Raw genomic sequence first — 21,119 nt, 5'->3', positions numbered from 1 at the left:
GCGTACCCATATCCAAAGAGTTCCAGCGTACACATATGCAAAGAGTTCCAGCGTACACATATACAAAGAGTTCCAACGTCCACACATGCAAAAGAGTTCCGGCGTACACAGATGCAAAAGAGTTCATTGTCCACACACAAGAGTTCTAGCGTTCACATATGCAAAGAGTTCCAGCGTCCACACATGCAAAAGAGTTCCAGCGTACATATATGCAAAAAAGTTCCAGCGTTCCTACATGCAAAAGAGTTCCAGCGTCCACATATGCAAAGAGTTCCAGCGTCCACACATGCAAAAGAGTTCCAGCGTCCACATATGCAAAACAGTTCCAGCGTCCACACATGCAAAAACGTACCAGTGTTTATACATGCAAAAGAGTTCCAGCGTCCACATATGCAAAAAGATCCTGTGTTGACACATGCAAAAGAATTCCAGCGTCCACATATACAAAGAGTTCCAGCCTACACATATGCAAAGAGTTCTAGCGTACACATATGCAAAGAGTTCCAGCGTCCACACATGCAAAAGAGTTCCAGCGTACACATATGCAAAACAGTTCCAGCGTTCACACATGCAAAAGAGTTCCAGCGTTCACACACAAGAGTTCCAGCGTCCACACACAAGAGTTCTAGCGATCACACATGCAAAAGAGTTCCAGCGTCCACACATGCAAAAACGTTCCAGCGTTCATACATGCAAAAGATTTCCAACGTCCACATTTGCAAAAAAGTTCCAGCGTTCATACATGCAGAAAAGTTCCGTCGTCCACATATGCAAAAGATGTCCAGTGTTGACACATGCAAAAGAGTTCCAGCGTCCACATATACAAAGAGTTCCAGCGTACACATATGCAAAGAGTTCCAGCGTACACATATGCAAAGAGTTCCAGCGTACATATATGCAAAGAGTTCCAGCGTACCCATATCCAAAGAGTTCCAGCGTACACATATGCAAAGAGTTCCAACGTCCACACATGCAAAAGAGTTCCGGCGTACACAGATGCAAAAGAGTTCATTGTCCACACACAAGAGTTCTAGTGTACACATATGCAAAAGAGTTCAGCATCCACACACAAGAGTTCTAGCGTTCGCACATGCAAAGAGTTCCAGCGTCCACACATGCAAAAGAGTTCCAGCGTACATATATGCAAAAAAGTTCCAGCGTTCCTACATGCAAAAGAGTTCCAGCGTCCACATATGCAAAGAGTTCCAGCGTCCACACATGCAAAAGAGTTCCAGCGTCCACATATGCAAAACAGTTCCAGCGTCCACACATGCAAAAACGTACCAGTGTTTATACATGCAAAAGAGTTCCAGCGTCCACATATGCAAAAAAGATCCTGTGTTGACACATGCAAAAGAATTCCAGCGTCCACATATACAAAGAGTTCCAGCCTACACATATGCAAAGAGTTCTAGCGTACACATATGCAAAGAGTTCCAGCGTCCACACATGCAAAAGAGTTCTAGCGTACACATATGCAAAACAGTTCCAGCGTTCACACATGCAAAAGAGTTCCAGCGTTCACACACAAGAGTTCCAGCGTCCACACACAAGAGTTCTAGCGATCACACATGCAAAAGAGTTCCAGCGTCCACACATGCAAAAACGTTCCAGCGTTCATACATGCAAAAGATTTCCAACGTCCACATTTGCAAAAAAGTTCCAGCGTTCATACATGCAGAAAAGTTCCGTCGTCCACATATGCAAAAGATGTCCAGTGTTGACACATGCAAAAGAGTTCCAGCGTCCACATATACAAAGAGTTCCAGCGTACACATATGCAAAGAGTTCCAGCGTACACATATGCAAAGAGTTCCAGCGTACATATATGCAAAGAGTTCCAGCGTACCCATATCCAAAGAGTTCCAGCGTACACATATGCAAAGAGTTCCAGCGTACACATATGCAAAGAGTTCCAACGTCCACACATGCAAAAGAGTTCCGGCGTACACAGATGCAAAAGAGTTCATTGTCCACACACAAGAGTTCTAGTGTACACATATGCAAAAGAGTTCAGCATCCACACACAAGAGTTCTAGCGTTCACATATGCAAAAACGTTCCAGCGTTCATACATGCAAAAGATTTCCAACGTCCACATTTGCAAAAAAGTTCCAGCGTTCATACATGCAGAAAAGTTCCGTCGTCCACATATGCAAAAGATGTCCAGTGTTGACACATGCAAAAGAGTTCCAGCGTCCACATATACAAAGAGTTCCAGCGTACACATATGCAAAGAGTTCCAGCGTACACATATGCAAAGAGTTCCAGCGTACATATATGCAAAGAGTTCCAGCGTACCCATATCCAAAGAGTTCCAGCGTACACATATGCAAAGAGTTCCAGCGTACACATATGCAAAGAGTTCCAACGTCCACACATGCAAAAGAGTTCCGGCGTACACAGATGCAAAAGAGTTCATTGTCCACACACAAGAGTTCTAGCGTTCACATATGCAAAGAGTTCCAGCGTCCACACATGCAAAAGAGTTCCAGCGTACATATATGCAAAAAAGTTCCAGCGTTCCTACATGCAAAAGAGTTCCAGCGTCCACATATGCAAAGAGTTCAGCGTCCACACATGCAAAAGAGTTCCAGCGTCCACATATGCAAAACAGTTCCAGCGTCCACACATGCAAAAACGTACCAGTGTTTATACATGCAAAAGAGTTCCAGCGTCCACATATGCAAAAAAGATCCTGTGTTGACACATGCAAAAGAATTCCAGCGTCCACATATACAAAGAGTTCCAGCCTACACATATGCAAAGAGTTCTAGCGTACACATATGCAAAGAGTTCCAGCGTCCACACATGCAAAAGAGTTCCAGCGTACACATATGCAAAACAGTTCCAGCGTTCACACATGCAAAAGAGTTCCAGCGTTCACACACAAGAGTTCCAGCGTCCACACACAAGAGTTCTAGCGATCACACATGCAAAAGAGTTCCAGCGTCCACACATGCAAAAACGTTCCAGCGTTCATACATGCAAAAGATTTCCAACGTCCACATTTGCAAAAAAGTTCCAGCGTTCATACATGCAGAAAAGTTCCGTCGTCCACATATGCAAAAGATGTCCAGTGTTGACACATGCAAAAGAGTTCCCGCGTCCACATATACAAAGAGTTCCAGCGTACACATATGCAAAGAGTTCCAGCGTACACATATGCAAAGAGTTCCAGCGTACATATATGCAAGAGTTCCAGCGTACCCATATCCAAAGAGTTCCAGCGTACACATATGCAAAGAGTTCCAACGTCCACACTGCAAAAGAGTTCCGGCGTACACAGATGCAAAAGAGTTCATTGTCCACACACAAGAGTTCTAGTGTACACATATGCAAAAGAGTTCAGCATCCACACACAAGAGTTCTAGCGTTCACACATGCAAAGAGTTCCAGCGTCCACACATGCAAAAGAGTTCCAGCGTACATATATGCAAAAAAGTTCCAGCGTTCCTACATGCAAAAGAGTTCCAGCGTCCACATATGCAAAGAGTTCCAGCGTCCACACATGCAAAAGAGTTCCAGCGTCCACATATGCAAAACAGTTCCAGCGTCCACACATGCAAAAACGTACCAGTGTTTATACATGCAAAAGAGTTCCAGCGTCCACATATGCAAAAAAGATCCTGTGTTGACACATGCAAAAGAATTCCAGCGTCCACATATACAAAGAGTTCCAGCCTACACATATGCAAAGAGTTCTAGCGTACACATATGCAAAGAGTTCCAGCGTCCACACATGCAAAAGAGTTCTAGCGTACACATATGCAAAACAGTTCCAGCGTTCACACATGCAAAAGAGTTCCAGCGTTCACACACAAGAGTTCCAGCGTCCACACACAAGAGTTCTAGCGATCACACATGCAAAAGAGTTCCAGCGTCCACACATGCAAAACGTTCCAGCGTTCATACATGCAAAAGATTTCCAACGTCCACATTTGCAAAAAAGTTCCAGCGTTCATACATGCAGAAAAGTTCCGTCGTCCACATATGCAAAAGATGTCCAGTGTTGACACATGCAAAAGAGTTCCAGCGTCCACATATACAAAGAGTTCCAGCGTACACATATGCAAAGAGTTCCAGCGTACACATATGCAAAGAGTTCCAGCGTACATATATGCAAAGAGTTCCAGCGTACCCATATCCAAAGAGTTCCAGCGTACACATATGCAAAGAGTTCCAGCGTACACATATGCAAAGAGTTCCAACGTCCACACATGCAAAAGAGTTCCGGCGTACACAGATGCAAAAGAGTTCATTGTCCACACACAAGAGTTCTAGTGTACACATATGCAAAAGAGTTCAGCATCCACACACAAGAGTTCTAGCGTTCACATATGCAAAACGTTCCAGCGTTCATACATGCAAAAGATTCCAACGTCCACATTTGCAAAAAAGTTCCAGCGTTCATACATGCAGAAAAGTTCCGTCGTCCACATATGCAAAAGATGTCCAGTGTTGACACATGCAAAAGAGTTCCAGCGTCCACATATACAAAGAGTTCCAGCGTACACATATGCAAAGAGTTCCAGCGTACACATATGCAAAGAGTTCCAGCGTACATATATGCAAAGAGTTCCAGCGTACCCATATCCAAAGAGTTCCAGCGTACACATATGCAAAGAGTTCCAGCGTACACATATGCAAAGAGTTCCAACGTCCACACATGCAAAAGAGTTCCGGCGTACACAGATGCAAAAGAGTTCATTGTCCACACACAAGAGTTCTAGCGTTCACATATGCAAAGAGTTCCAGCGTCCACACATGCAAAAGAGTTCCAGCGTACATATATGCAAAAAAGTTCCAGCGTTCCTACATGCAAAAGAGTTCCAGCGTCCACATATGCAAAGAGTTCCAGCGTCCACACATGCAAAAGAGTCCCAGCGTCCACATATGCAAAACAGTTCCAGCGTCCACACATGCAAAAACGTACCAGTGTTTATACATGCAAAAGAGTTCCAGCGTCCACATATACAAAGAGTTCCAGCCTACACATATGCAAAGAGTTCTAGCGTACACATATGCAAAGAGTTCCAGCGTCCACACATGCAAAAGAGTTCTAGCGTACACATATGCAAAAAAGTTCCAGCTTTAACACATGCAAAAGAGTTCCAGCGTCTACACACAAGAGTTCCATCGTCCACACACAAGAGTTCCAGCGTACACATATGCAAAGAGTTCCAGCGTATACATATGCAAAGAGTTCCAGCGTACACATATGCAAGAGTTCCAGCGTTCACACACAAGAGTTCCACGATCACACATGCAAAGAGTTCCAACGTCCACAGATGCAAAAGAGTTCCGGCGTACACAGATGCAAAAGAGTTCATTGTCCACACACAAGAGTTCTAGTGTACACATATGCAAAAGAGTTCAGCATCCACACACAAGAGTTCTAGCGTTCACATATGCAAAGAGTTCCAGCGTCCACACATGCAAAAGAGTTCCAGCGTACATATATGCAAAAAAGTTCCAGCGTTCCTACATGCAAAAGAGTTCCAGCGTCCACATATGCAAAGAGTTCCAGCGTCCACACATGCAAAAGAGTTCCAGCGTCCACATATGCAAAACAGTTCCAGCGTCCACACATGCAAAAACGTACCAGTGTTTATACATGCAAAAGAGTTCCAGCGTCCACATATGCAAAAAAGATCCTGTGTTGACACATGCAAAAGAATTCCAGCGTCCACATATACAAAGAGTTCCAGCCTACACATATGCAAAGAGTTCTAGCGTACACATATGCAAAGAGTTCCAGCGTCCACACATGCAAAAGAGTTCTAGCGTACACATATGCAAAAAAGTTCCAGCTTTAACACATGCAAAAGAGTTCCAGCGTCCACATATGCAAAAAAGTTCCAGCGTCGTCATATGCAAATAGTTCCAGCGTACATATATGCAAGAGTTCCAGCGTCCACACACAAGAGTTCCATCGTCAAGACACAAGAGTTCCAGCGATCACACATGCAAAAGAGTTCCAGCGTCCACACATGCAAAAACGTTAAAGCGTTCACCTATGCAAAAGAGTTCCAGCGTCCATATATGCAAAGAGTTCCAGCGTCACATATGCAAGGAGTTCCAGCGTTGGCATATGCAAAGAGTTCCAGCGTTCACACATGCAAAAGAGTTCCAGCGTACACATTAAAAAAAGTTCCAGCGTTCACACATGCAAAAGAGTTCCAGCGTACACATATGCAAGGATGTCCAGCGTGGACATATGCAAAGAGTTCAGCGTCCACAGACAAGAGTTCCAGCGTACACATATGCAAAGACTTCCAGCGTACACATATGCAAAGAGTTCCAGCGTATACATATGCAAAGAGTTCCAGCGTACACATATGCAAGAGTTCAAGCGTTCACACACAAGAGTTCCACGATCACACATGCAAAAGAGTTCCAGCGTCCACACATGCAAAAACGTTCAAGTGTTCACACATGCAAAAGAGTTCCAGCGTCCACACATGCAAAAGAGTTCCAGCGTCCACACATGCAAAAGAGTTCCAGCGTACACATATGCAAAAAAGTTCCAGCTTTAACACATGCAAAAGAGTTCCAGCGTCCACACACAAGAGTTCCATCGTCCACACACAAGAGTTCCAGCGTACACATATGCAAAGAGTTCCAGCGTATACATATGCTAAGAGTTCCAGCGTCCACACATGCAAAAGAGTTCCAATGTACACATATGCAAAAAAGTTCCAGCGTCCACTCATGCAAAAGAGTTCCAGCGTCCACACACAAGAGTTCCAGTGTCCACACATAAGAGTTCCAGCGTCCACACATCCAAAAGAGTTCTAGCGTCCACACATGCAAAAACGTTCCAGCGTTCATACCTGCAAAAGAGTTCCAACGTCCACATATGCAAAAAAGTTTCAGCGTTCATAAATGCAAAAGAGTTCTGGCGTCCACATATACAAAGAGTTCCAGCGTACACATATGCAAAGAGTTCCAGCGTACACATATGCAAAGAGTTCCAGCGTACACATATGCAAAGAGTTCCAGCGTACACACATTTGCAAAAAAGTTCCAGCGTACACATATACAAAGAGTTCCAGCGTACAAATATGCAAAGAGTTCCAGCGTACACATATGCAAAGAGTTCCAGCGTACACACATTTGCAAAAAAGTTCCAGCGTACACATATCCAGAGAGTTCCAGCGTACACATATGGAAAGAGTTCCAGCGTACACATATGCAAAGAGTTCAGCGTCCACACACAAGAGTTCTAGCGTCCACACATGCAAAAGAGTTCCAGCGTCCACATATGCAAAGAGTTCCAGCGTACACATATGCAAAGAGTTCCAGCGTACACATATGCAAAAAGTTCCAGTGTCCACATATGGAAAGAGTTCCAACCTACACATATGCAAAGAGTTCAGCGTCCACACACAAAAGGTCCATCGTACACATATGCAAAAAGTTCCAGCGTACACATATCCAGAGTGCCAGCGTACACATATGCAAAGAGTTCCAGCGTACACATATGCAAAGAGTTCAGCGTCCAAAGACAAGAGTTCCAGCGTACACATATGTAAAGAGTTCCAGCGTACACATATGCAAAAAAGTTCCAGCGTACACATATCCAAAGAGTTCAGCGTCCACGCACAAGAGTTCCAGCGTCCACAAATGCAAAAAAGTTTCAGTGTTCACACATGCAAAAGTTTTCCAGCGTACACGTATGCAAAGAGTTCCAGCGTACACATATGCAAAGAATTCCAGCGTCCACATATGCAAAGAGTTCCATTGTACACATGTGCAAAGAGTTCTAGCGTACATATATGCAAAGATTTCAGCGTCTACACACAAGAGTTCCAGCGTACACATATGTAAAGAGTTCCAGCGTACACATATGTAGAGTTCCACTGTACACATATGCAAAGAATTCCAGCGTCCACATATGCTAAGAGTTTGAGCGTACACATATGCAAAGAGTTCCAATGTACACATATGCAAAGAGTTCAGCGTCCACACACAAGAGTTCCAGCGTACACATATGTAAAGAGTTCCAACGTACACATATGCAAAGAGTTCCAGCGTACACATATGCAAAGAATTCCAGCGTACACATATGCAAAGAGTTCCAGCGTACACACGTGCAAAAAAGTTCGAGCATCCACATATGCAAAGAGATCCAGCGTCCACATATGCAAAGAGTTCCAGCGTACACACATGCAAAAAAGTTCGAGCATCCACATATGCAAAGAGATCCAGCGTACAGATATGCAAAAGAGTTCAGCGTCCACACACAAGAGTTCCAGCGTCCACATATGCAAAGAGTTCCAGCGTACAGATATGCAAAAGAGTTCCAGCGTCCACACACAAGAGTTCTAGCGTCCACACATGCAAATGAGTTCCAGCGTCGACACACAAGAGTTCCAGCGTCTACATATGCAAAGAGTTCCAGCGTACACATGCAAAAGAGTTCCAGCGTGCACATATGCAAAGAGTTCCAGCGTACACATATGTAAAAAAGTTCGAGCATCCACATATGCAAAGAGATCCAGCGTGCACATATGCAAAGAGTTCAGCGTACACAGATGCAAAGAGTTTAGCGTACACATATGCAAAGAGTTCAGCGTCCACACACAAGAGTTCCAGCGTCCACACTTGCAAAGTGTTGCAGCGTCCATACGAAAGAGTTCCAACAGGCAAAAGAGTTCCAGCGTCAACAAAAAAGAGTTCAGCGTCCACACACAAAAATTCCAGCGTTCACACAAAAGAATTCCAGCGTCCACACAAAAGAGTTCCAACAAATCCATCGTTCTCACAAAAATGTTCCAGCGTCCACACAAAAGAGTTCAGCTTCCACACAAAAGAGTTCCAGAAATTTCAGGGTCGTTACAAAAATGTTCCAGCGTCCATACAAAAGAGTTCCAGCGTCAAAACAAAAGAGTTCTAGCGTAAACACAAAATGGAAGATTTCTCAGTAAAGAATGAAGGCGAGATATTCAGACAAGATAAATTAACTTTGACTAAGTTGTGTACACGACAACTAAACTTCACGATGTGTTTTCGAACAAGAATTTAAATTTCTGCACATCTCAATTGCAGCAAATATCATTGCTTATCGTTTGCTATCACTTGCTTAAATTGCTTACTTGCTTATATTTGCTTAACTGCTTTGCGAATCGTTGTATAAAGTATCTGTATTAAAAAAACTAATTACATTGTTCTCGTTTGATTTTCATTAAAAAAATATTACCGAGCGTTGTTTTAGCTTTTTTTAAATTCAATTGAGGTTTTATCTGCACATTGCATGTTGTGTATCGTGCAGCTTATCCGCACTTACAGTACTGTCCTGAAATAATTTAACAAAACTCGCAGTTAACCCAGGTCAAACCTCGGTCTGATCGCGGTTAAACTGAGGAAAATTTATTTAATGTAGTTGTCAATTAAATGATCCTTTCTGGCGGATAGGTTTGCGAAAACTTTGCGCGCGAAATATGATTCGTAGAGCGAGGATGTACTGTCCACCCTGCTATATGGTTCAGAATGCTGGAAAATGACAATGAGTGCCATCAACAAGCTATCCATCTACCCACAATAAGGACCGAGGAGGATTCTCGGTATTTTCTTGCCTAAAAAGATCCAACTAGCAGTCACTTGCTCATTGCAAGCAGGACAACATGCGACAATCATGATGCAGAGAGGGTGGAGATGATGGATCGGTCACGTCATCAGGAAGGAACAGGAAAGTGTCACCCGAACAGCCATCCACTGGACACCAGATGGGAAGCTTGCTTGCTTGAAGAAGCTGCATGACTTGAGACTCAGGTAATTTAATCTCTCTATTAAAGTGCATATGACATTATTACCATTTTTTCACCAAAAATTCGCAAAAATCAGGAGATTCGAATGATATGTATCATTCCCCGGTCGGATAAATACTTCTAAAGATATGTTTGATTAAACATGCCAAAATATAGGTTTTTTCAATAGCTGGCCGGGAGGAAAGAGTCTGAGAACTAATTAGAGTTTTGGAGTCATACCGAGCACGGAACGAAATCGACTAGTGTCGCATTACAATGAATATGTATGTTGTATGCATCAAAATTTCTATACTTTGCGTTGCAAAATACCAGCTAGATGTGTCGTATACGGTTGTTCCAACACACCAGATGCTTATAATCAAATTTACAATGGAGATTTGCGCCCAGAGGCAGTAAGAAGACGAAAGAAATGGATAGACTTCGTTAAATTTAAGCGTGTTGGATGGGAGCTATCACGTCAAAGCCATGTTTGCTGCTCTGATGAGTTTTTTTTTGGAATTGCCGGGTTTAGAACAACGCACATTCCCTCGACTGAAGAGAGACGAAATTGGGGTTACCCCGTATCCAACGATACAAATTGCGGTCGAAAAACAGATGGACGTATCTGCGAGATCTGCAAGGCGATTCGATGCAAGGTGAGAATGTTACATTTACTCATGTCTTATACTTATTTATCGAGTAATTATGTCGGTAATTCATTAGAGTTCAACATTCTAAATACACTTTTGAATTATGAGAGATATAAGTAACATAAGTAACTGTAACATTTCGCAGATAAGTCCATCTGTTTTTCGACCGCAATTTGTATCGTTGGATACGGGGTAACCCCAATTTCGTCTCTCTTCAGTCGAGGGAATGTGCGTTGTTCTAAACCATGCAAATTCCCAAAAAGTCATCAGACTTAAAATGTTTGGAGCAAACATGGCTTTGACGTCACCCGGTTCATCTAAGTCATGCGGCTGATAGCCGCGTTTAAAGGCTAAAACGTACGGCCTGGCAGCCGTGTAACGTACGTACGTTTGTACGATCGCCCCAGTCTGGCTGTAAGAAATTTTTCACTTATATCGAAATCTCTGGTCACAAATCTTTTGCTGAGAGAAGTCATGTCGAGGTGAGATATCTGCTGGAGGGTTTTTTTGCGAAATATTTGCATGCAATAGCGATCAGGCGATTTATGAAGTAAATGCATTATAAAGTATATGCAAATATTTCGCCGGTATATTAGTTTAATTTATTTTGTGCTTCTGATTGGGCTGATATAAAATACAAATAATCGATAAATATATTTTGTTATTCAAATAATTTTGTGCCACAACGCACGAAAATATGCGGGCTTTTCCCTGAGGTACTGAGACTGTCCTTTTGTTACATTATACGCGTGCTATAAACGTGTACCCAGGGTGTTTATAACTGTATTATATACGAGCTCCAATTTTATGGGGTTTTTTCGTATTTACTTCATGATATTTGTAATGTAAAAGTAAGAAGAATTCCGAGAGTAAAAACTATTTTTTAGTAAGAAAATCAGTTAAATTACCGAAACAGGAACGCCGGAATAGAGGGTAGCAATGGCGTGCAGTCTTTTACCAGCAGGGGGTCAAGGGGCAAAGTACAAACGAGCTCCCATGCAGATATCGATATTGAATAAGAAAAAACTATGCAACAAAGTTTAACACACGATGTTTTCCAAATATTCAAGTGCCTCTCACTGACCCTGCACTGACTCCGGCACAATAATGGCATATCAAATCAGAAAAGGTAATGTTCCTTTTCAACGTTTGTCCTGATATGACTTCTTGAGAATTTTAGCCCTGGCATATATTCTGTGAAAACTCAAACAACCTGTTGTAGTTATCGTTAAACGAGGCATATTAAGAAAATAACAAGCAGAATTGATGCAAAATTGTTTGTTAAATTAGCGGGCTACCGAACGAATTTTATCCCCCCATGCGACATGAAACATTTGGAACAAAGTCCAAACCAAAATAGCTAATTTTTGTTTTAACGCTTTCCAACATGTCATTATATACACAGAAAATAAAAAACCTAATCCATTTGTCAAATGTTTCTAGTTAAACTTCATTGAAACAGACAGAATACGTACCATAAAATACTAGAATTTGTTAACTCACTTTAATATGCCATTTTTAGGTAATTTTTACACATATTTATTATATGGCAAGCGCTTGTTTTGGTTAATTCTGCAATTTGATTGGCTGCTGACAGGTCCGGATTTCCCCGTATTGCCCACGGGCAATACGCAATTCTTATTGCCCTGTGAAAACAAGGCAAAACTCACGGCAAAAACTAACTAATCATTACAATGTCTGCATGAAATATGCCATATAATAAAAAACTTACTAACTTCGACTGTTCGGTCTGTACGGTAAAATATCAAACCTCGGTCTTGGTGTATTGACCTCGCTATCGCTCGGTCAATACGGCACGACCTCGGTTTGATATTTTACCGTACAGACCTCACTCTCAGTCAGTAAGTTCTTAATATATATATATATACATATATATATATATATATATATATATATATATATATATATATATATATATATATATATATATATATATATATATATATATATATATATATATATTTATTTAATCTTAAAACAGTATTAGCTGCTACTTAAAGTTTCATGCTTCTTGCAATCATCAGGCAACTGTTCATAGTTCAGTCAAAGAGTAGATATTATAAAGAGGGTTCACTCTGGCGAAATTCAATACTTTAGCATGTCACATGAATTTTCCGTGACACGTCATTTCCACGCCATTTCCACGCCATTCTGCGCCATCAAGGCCAAATTAAATATGCCAAATAAACATTTTTAAATGTTAAAATATGCAGCAGCCAGTACCATGGCCGGATTTTCCATAGAAAAGTATAGGAAAACATAGTTCGAAATGCAAAAAGTGGCGATATTAAGGAAACGATCCTTTAGATCCCCATAAAAGGTAAAAAATTTTGAACAGTGATAGTAAGCGATCATTTTTATCCACCTAAGGAGTACGGTTTATCGTTTGAGAAACGTTCACTTGGTTTTGAAACTTGAAGGAGCGATCTGCCCACAGTAGCGGCCATGCCGGTCTATTTAAATGTTTGTTATTCTTGTGTTTATACGTTTTATTTAGTATTTAATGTACAAAAAACACGACAGAGAAGAAAATAAGTTACAAGCATAAAAATTATCAATAACATAATGCACAAAGACGGATAAAACAGGGGAATTTAGGAAAAAAAGACGCTTTCGGTCAAGTGCTGTTCTTTGTTGTTCTTCGCAAGTTTTTCACTATTTACAAGAAGTGAATTTAAGTTCTTACCACTACATTATCATACAAAATATCCCGAACCGTCATTTCTCAACAACATCTGAGCTTTTTCCCACAGAGACTACACAAGGCAGCGCATTAAGTCTCATATAAAACAACTTTTTCCTCGTCTTTTGACTTTGTAAACACTAAACATTCTAGGTTCTTCTCGAACTTCACTCCTTCGGGTATAATTTTACGTTTTCGCCGTGTTCAAGTACTGTTCACAGCCCAATTTGTTGTTGAAAATGTCCATCCCAACCCATTCTTTTGAACTTGTAACAAAACAGCAAATTGCTTGGATAGTTTTTTTAAAATCGTTGTTTTTATGATAAAAATTGGTGTTTTCCTCATTAAAAACCACAAAGGTACTGGCTGGAATATTACGCATGCGTAGTGTGGCTCAGCTATGCGTGTGACCCACTGAGCTATATAATAATTCCTGGAGGACCGGCTCGTCATTTTTCGGTAACTTCGCCGCCATCTTTTTGTCGCCAAAAACATGGCGGACTTCGCCCTTCTGCGCAACCGCAGAAGCTCTGCTGACGCCACATGGTTCCTTTTGGCCATGGTATTTACCACTGATCGGGCTCAAATATGAGCCCGCTACAAGGGAGTTCTCCCCCCTGGATTTAGTAAATAACAGATTCTCCCCCCTGGCCTTTATAAAAAAATTCCCGTGAAAACTTGTTTTGTTTTTCTGAAATATAAAGTCATGAAAACATCATTAATTGCATTTTTTTGAAATATAAAGCGTTTTTTTTTAAATGAATACAAGTCGTAGACGCTGTTATTGCCAACGCAAGAACAAATATATATTAAAACGTCAAAAATTGTGGACAAAATTGAAGATTTTAATTCTGACACGAACTGACAGGTGTTTTTTTATATTTTCATTATTTATACATTCCTATAAAAAATGCTTGAACTTTTTGGCACTATTGTCGGACATTTTGGGGACAACTGGATATTTATGGACATCAATTAGACTTTTTTAAACCCTGCATGAACTGCAGAATTACTGAAAGTATGCAATTAATAATGTTTTCTTGAATGTCTTCAGGACAATATATCTAGGTATAATCCAAAGAAACAGAGGCCAAAGCTCAGGGGCAAGATGCTTGGCAGCTGACCAAGTGCAAGAGTATAGTTTCAACCATGAGTCATATTTGCATAATATACTTCTCATTAAGGTCATCAGCTTAATTGTACCTCAATGGGCTATAAAAGTTTTCAATATTATCTAATTGCACCCCTGGACCCCTGGTCTTATTAATAAATAATATTCATCCCTCCATAGACTCAATTACTCCTGATTAGCCCATTGAATTTAGCCCTCTTGAAATTTGATACCATAAACAGAAACTTATAAAAGTGGCTGCAGATTGAAATACATTGCTCACACAGTGCATTTTATATTTATTTCCTTTATAAATATAACAATGGTTTTAAAAATACCAGCCAAAACAAAATCAGATAACATGGTAATCAAGGATAACAATGCAGATTCATAACAATGTGTATAATATGCTTAATACATCTCAGTTCAATGTTCCCACAAATTGCATGACAATTAATTAATAAGCCATCTCTAGCTTGCTTTATTTCATTAATTAATAAGCCATCTCTAGCTTGCTTTATTTCATAGCATCTTCATCCTGAAAAATATAAATGGAAATATAATCAAGATTTATTCACAAGGTGCAAGAAGTTAAAAAATCAATTAATATAAGCCATGATAATTGATTTGAATTTGACAAGGCAAACAAGATAATATATTAACTAGGTTTTAACAGTCACCATCATCAGATTTGAAATTTACACTGTTTGCAGCAATTACTTTGCATTACTTTGTATCAGCACCCACTCAGCACTTTTGTCAGTTAGATCATGTAATTATTGCTTGAATCTAATAGACTCACTGAGGGGAAGGTTTACCTATTTACATTATTGTTTGTTATCATGAAAACAAAATAGACCAAACTTAAAGATTGACATTGCCAGGAATTTAATTCCTTCTCCACACAAGTCAAGAAAAATGATAAAGTTTGACTGTTTCGTCTGTTTGAGTATATAACATTGCACATGTACCAAAGGTCTAAAATAGTATATTTGCTGTTTGTACCATAAGTTTTGATGGATTTATATGGCTCAGAGCCTTTGGTAATCAGTTTATATTCGAGTCCAAAGGCAAAAAACTGAAATTGTTATAAAAACCGGCTTACCTGGATGCCATAAAATAACAGCCGAATGAGAAAAATCATTCCCCCGATAAGTGAATTAAGCCATTCACAACGTCAGACGCAGAGCACGAAGCTACGTGTCCTTTCCATTTGTTGAACAGGGAAAAAGAGAAACACTTTTATCCATTTTATATGAAAAACAAAAAATATGTACAGAAAGCTGAAAATATTTTTATAAAAACCAGGAGGGAGATGGACACAGTTTTTCACCTTGTATCGCGGTATGTCAGTGGTAACCACCATGAGCAAAAGGAACCATGTGGCGTCAGCAAAGCTCAAAATCCGCCATGTTTTTGGCGACACGATTTGGCAGCGAGCCGGTCCTCCAGGAATTATTATATAGCTCAGTGGTGTGACCAGTGACCGATTTTCGCCAGAGTGAAACCTCTTTATAATATCTACTCTTTGGTTCAGTTCAGTTTGGTGACGCTACTCACTAACGGTTTTTTAACGCACGCGCGTGTCCGTTGGTTTCGTACGCGCTCGTGAATTTTCCCGCGTGGAATTTTTCTGCATGGCGGCATTTCGCGAAAAGTTCTGATCTTCGATTAAGGCTTTTCTTTGCCTTTAAAAGGCACAACTTTTCCTCCGTACATAGCCTGCAGTGTTTCCGCCTGCCGAATAAGCTGGGGCACGCTTTAATATAGACCACTTTATTGTATAGTCCTTCCCAGCGTTCTTTAATTTCCATACGTATTTGGAAAGTTCCGTCTCGTTCTCGTATTGTGGGTTGTTAAACGACTTCTTATGGTTCCCATACCTCTCTTTGAATCTGTTTGCCGTCATGCCAATGTACTCTTTCATGTCTTGACTGTCATTTGTTGTTATCACCGCCTTGTATATAAACAATGCTCTATTAATAAATATCGCTCTACAAAAATTGTGTTGAGCACTCTTCAATCTACAACAGTTAAAAAGCATTTGTTATATATATATATATATATATATATATATATATATATATATATATATATATATTTATATATATATATATATATATATACACCCGTTTGCAAAAACGTTGGCCGCAGATAGATAGATAGATAGATACCCGAAATCTAATTAGAATTGCATATGTTGTGTAATATGATTGAAATCCCATGCAAATGTATTCATATGCAATTATAATTAGACTTCGAGTATCTATCTATCTATCTATCTGCGGCCAACGTTTTTGCAAATGGGTGTATATATTATTATATATATATATATATATATATATATATATATAATATATATATATATATATATACACCCGTTTGCAAAAACGTTGGCCGCAGATAGATATATAGATATATATATATATATATATATATATATATATATATATATATATATATATATGTATATATACACCCATTTGCAAAAACGTTGGCCGCAGATAGATAGATAGATAGATACCCGAAATCTAATTAGAATTGCATATGTTGTGTAATATGATTGAAATCCCATGCAAATGTATTCATATGCAATTATAATTAGACTTCGAGTATCTATCTATCTATCTATCTGCGGCCAACGTTTTTGCAAATGGGTGTATATATATATATATATATATATATATATATATATATATTATATATATAATATATCAGTAGGAGGCAAAAGTTTGAAGTCCAGTGACTGTATTTCTTTGTTTCAGCAGCATATATTAATATTCTACAGAAAACCTTACCGATAAAGTGAACTAGAAAAAAGTAAACAAGTAAACAGAAAAATACATGCTGTACAACAACTATGAGATGTTATGATATTCATTTTTACGTATTTTAATGTGCAAACATGCATTTACATGTCATTGCTTAGTTCCCTCTTTTTTGCTCTTGAAATGACCTTTATTCTTGCTCGCATAGATTCCATAGGTTTTTAATGTCACACGTTCAATACCTTGCCAGCATTCGTTGACCACTTGCCTCAAGTCAGCCTGGCTGGCGGGTCTGTGCCTCGCCCTCTTCCGGTTAAACGGTTCTACAAGTGCTCCATAGGTTTTAGATCTGGAATATGAGGTGGAAAGCACATGACAACGAGATCACCAGAATGAGTTTGCTTCTAAACGATTTCTGGCACATAGAAGATGTGCATGTGCTTAGGGTGATATCATGTAGTTAGACGTGCGATCATCTTTGTACCAGATGAAATTCCATGTCCTTGAAGAATTGGATGATACTTTTCTTAATTAGGATCCTATTATATCTTTCAATATTGCCAAACCGAGCATGACCAAAGCAGCTAAAAGTTTGCTTGAGTAGGATTAGTTTCTTCGAACCTCTCCAAGGTTAGTTGCATACCACCTTTTTAAATTCTCACTTCTTCTGCGATCTTACGAGGAAAGAATCCTTCAATACTTAATGGAACTAATTTGTCCTTGTGCACCACACTTTGCCTTTTTCCTACCCATCTTGGCAGTGTAAAGGAATGAGAACTTTATTTTGTTATAATATTTAGATCATTAGACCCAAAACAGTGTGCAATTAATATAGTTTTACAGTACTGAAACACTAGCACGCATGTCTTAACTCCAATACGCTGCCAGGATTTAATACTGGAATTCTACAACGACTGGACTCAAACTTTTGCCTCCTACTGTATATATATATATATATATATATATATATATATATATATAATATATATATATATATATATATATATATATATATATATATATATATTTTATATATATATTATATAATATATATATAATTATATATTTATATATATATAGAGTATAGGAAGAGTGAAACCAGTTGTATCGCAGTATATCTTATGTTGTTACCTTCTCGGCTAGTTTAAACTGATTTGATGTTCTTGTATATCTATCACTATAGTACAGACAACAGTCGAAGAGTCTAGAGCCAGTAGGTTAAAGCGGAAACGGAAGACCGTATAAATAAGAAATACAGTAAATATTTTTATTTAATGTACCAGTACAAAACGTAGTAAAATTACTATATTATGCATTATATTCCCCGAGCGGGCGCGGAGCGCCTGCGAGGGTACTAATTCCGCTCGGAGATTAGGAATTACACCCGGAACCCGGTAGAACATAGCCAAATCCAAAGTTGTCCAAATTCTTTGTCATGGACGGTCGACGTTGGGTGGTTTTGTAAGTTATGCGCATGCGCGAGGCATCTGGTAATCAACGAACGTTCTGATTGGCTAAGACAGAAAGTTTGTATTTCAATGAGAACGTCAGCAATTTATATTAACTGTCATTTCGTAAACATTTTTGTAAAAGCGTTTCATAAACTTTGTGTAAAGAAAGTAAAACCAGAAGAAACAAGATATATGAAGCATGACAGTTAGCAAAGATGAACGTGGATACGGTCAAGACAAAGCCGTGTAAGAGGAATAATTCATAATCTGCAAACTTATAAATGTTTTCAAAGACAAAGGGTACGTGTTTACTTTGTTTATTTCGTATTTGTTTCGCGATAAGAATGAGCCGTATTTGTATACTTTTCGGCTTTGTATGCCGTCTATTTGTTAAATTTTCAGCTTTTTTATGCAACGCATAAACCTGTGAAAGGCTATTACACCTAAAAAGTTGCTTTAACTTCAAAAAGTGTTTTTGAAAGTGTAATTTGAATTTTGGTATCAAAAATACACACTATATTTATAAAGTATAAAACTTTTAGCTGCCGGCGTCGACTGCAGTTACAGAATAAAATAACATTTGAAGTTTTTTCTTTGTCTGTGAAGATTTTGTACTGTTTTAATCGTTTGAAACTTCGATTTTAAACCGTTACTTAATTGCTGGCACGGTATAATGCAGCAAAATTGAACGGGCAATATTTTGCTTTAACTTCAAAAAGTGTTTTTGAAAGTGTAATTTGAATTTTGGTATCAAAAATACACACTATATTTATAAAGTATAAAACTTTTAGCCGCCGGCGTCGACTGCAATTACAGAATGAAATAACATTTGAAGTTTTTTCTTTGTCTGTGAAGATTTTGTACTGTTTTAATCGTTTGAAACTTCGATTTTAAACCGTTACTTAATTGCTGGCATGGTATAATGCAGCAAAATTAAACGGGCAATATTTGCACTAGCTTTATGATTATTTTTGTATTGAATGATGGAAACATTAGCTATAATATACTCGGTAAAATATAATAGGACTGATTTGAGTTTTATTGTGTCATTTCATAATATAAGTTTAGGTCAGGTTAACTCAGGAAATTGTGTACTTGGTTTGAAATAGCGAGGGGTTGCTGCATGCATGTATTTCTAGTATATTTTCAAGGGGAAGAAAGCAGTCATGCCAGATTGTCCTACACAGCGCTGGAAAAAGGAGAACTGAAGTTGGAATTATGTGGCCTTCCCGAAGGAATAAAGTTTAACGATCCTGCCGACATGGGTGAAGCAAAGCTGGGACAAAATGATCGAAGCCGCTAACGGTATGGAATTTGTCCAAAATTCAGGTTCAGAGGAAAGGACGGACGATGTTGGAAGTGTTCCTGGGTTAAATGAATGGGAATGAACAGTTTAAATAATGATGGTTGATTTATTAGTGAAAATAATGCGGATGCGTTAAGTGGTGAAGGTACTTCTAGTGAGTTGAGTTGAGAAAATAGCGTAGGCAAGTTGGTGAGGAAGACAGTTGGTTAGGTGAAAATAGTGCCATTGGATCAAGCAGTGGACGCAATGCTGGGGAGATTAGTGGTGATAATGTGTGAAGTGAACATAATGTTGATAGGCTACGTGGGGAATGAGTGCTGGACTAAGGGATACAGATCATGAAAAGACGAGGAAGAGCAAGAGGAAAGCTAAGGGGAATAAGACCAAACACCCACAAAAGAAAGCAAAGCGGTGTACGTACCAGAAGTGTTCGGAATTTTGTGCCACGAATCCCCAGTTGATGAGAAAACTGGGAGCTTAAACTGGGTTCAATGTGACAAGTGCGACAAGTGATACCATTGGGACTGTGTTGATCTTTCGAGAAGCCCAAACAAAAACTTCTACTGTGGGTGTGACAAGGCAATATTTTCTAGGAGATATGGGGTCTGTTATAATACAGAGAGAATTTGTAAAAACAGCATAAAAGCCACTACACTATTATTCTCAAAGACGAATTAAAACGTCACTTGCAATTTAGAAAAAGGTAGCGATGAAAAATGAAATGAAAAATAAAATACCTTTTACCTAACTTTTCAGCACGCCAACAAGAATGATCATGAACCTAAATGATGTTCGCCTACGTTATTCCCTCAAGGTATCAAACCCAATGGGGTCTTTCTTGTTCATCCGGCTAGGCGAGGTAAAAAGCGCATCACATCATCATCATATGCAGTTTTCACCTCGCCTAGCCGGGATAACTCGCTCCATGTAAACAGGCTCTTAGTCCGGCATATGTACTCTAAGCTCTAACACCATCGAACGCAAACAGTGATTACGTGTGAGCACAATTGATGCCGGGAAAACAATCCAAAACGCACGTAGAATGGGTAGATACACTTTTGCCAATGGTAACGACAATAATAGATAATAAACTCGTACATAATCTGTAAATATATTTTAACCCGAAATTGACGATATGCAAATCGTGAAACGTGAAACTGAAGTTCAACGTGGTTTGACTAAATAAAACAAAATACATAAACCTAAATTAATATAGTGTAACTCAAACCTTACAATAACTAAATACAAATAGAAAAGACGACTTACATTTTTTTCCTAATAACTCAGAACTTTACTTTAACTTGTAGACTTTGCTCTTCGCTTGTGAACCTTTAGTTATTTACTGCCGGAATACCTCAACTATACTGATAATAACATA

The sequence above is a fragment of the Dendronephthya gigantea genome, unplaced genomic scaffold, assembly GCF_004324835.1.
Source record: "Dendronephthya gigantea isolate DGI-Jeju-01 unplaced genomic scaffold, DenGig_1.0 000288F, whole genome shotgun sequence".
Taxonomy (NCBI): Eukaryota; Metazoa; Cnidaria; class Anthozoa; order Malacalcyonacea; family Nephtheidae; genus Dendronephthya; species Dendronephthya gigantea.
Note: the sequence above shows the minus strand (reverse complement) of the source record.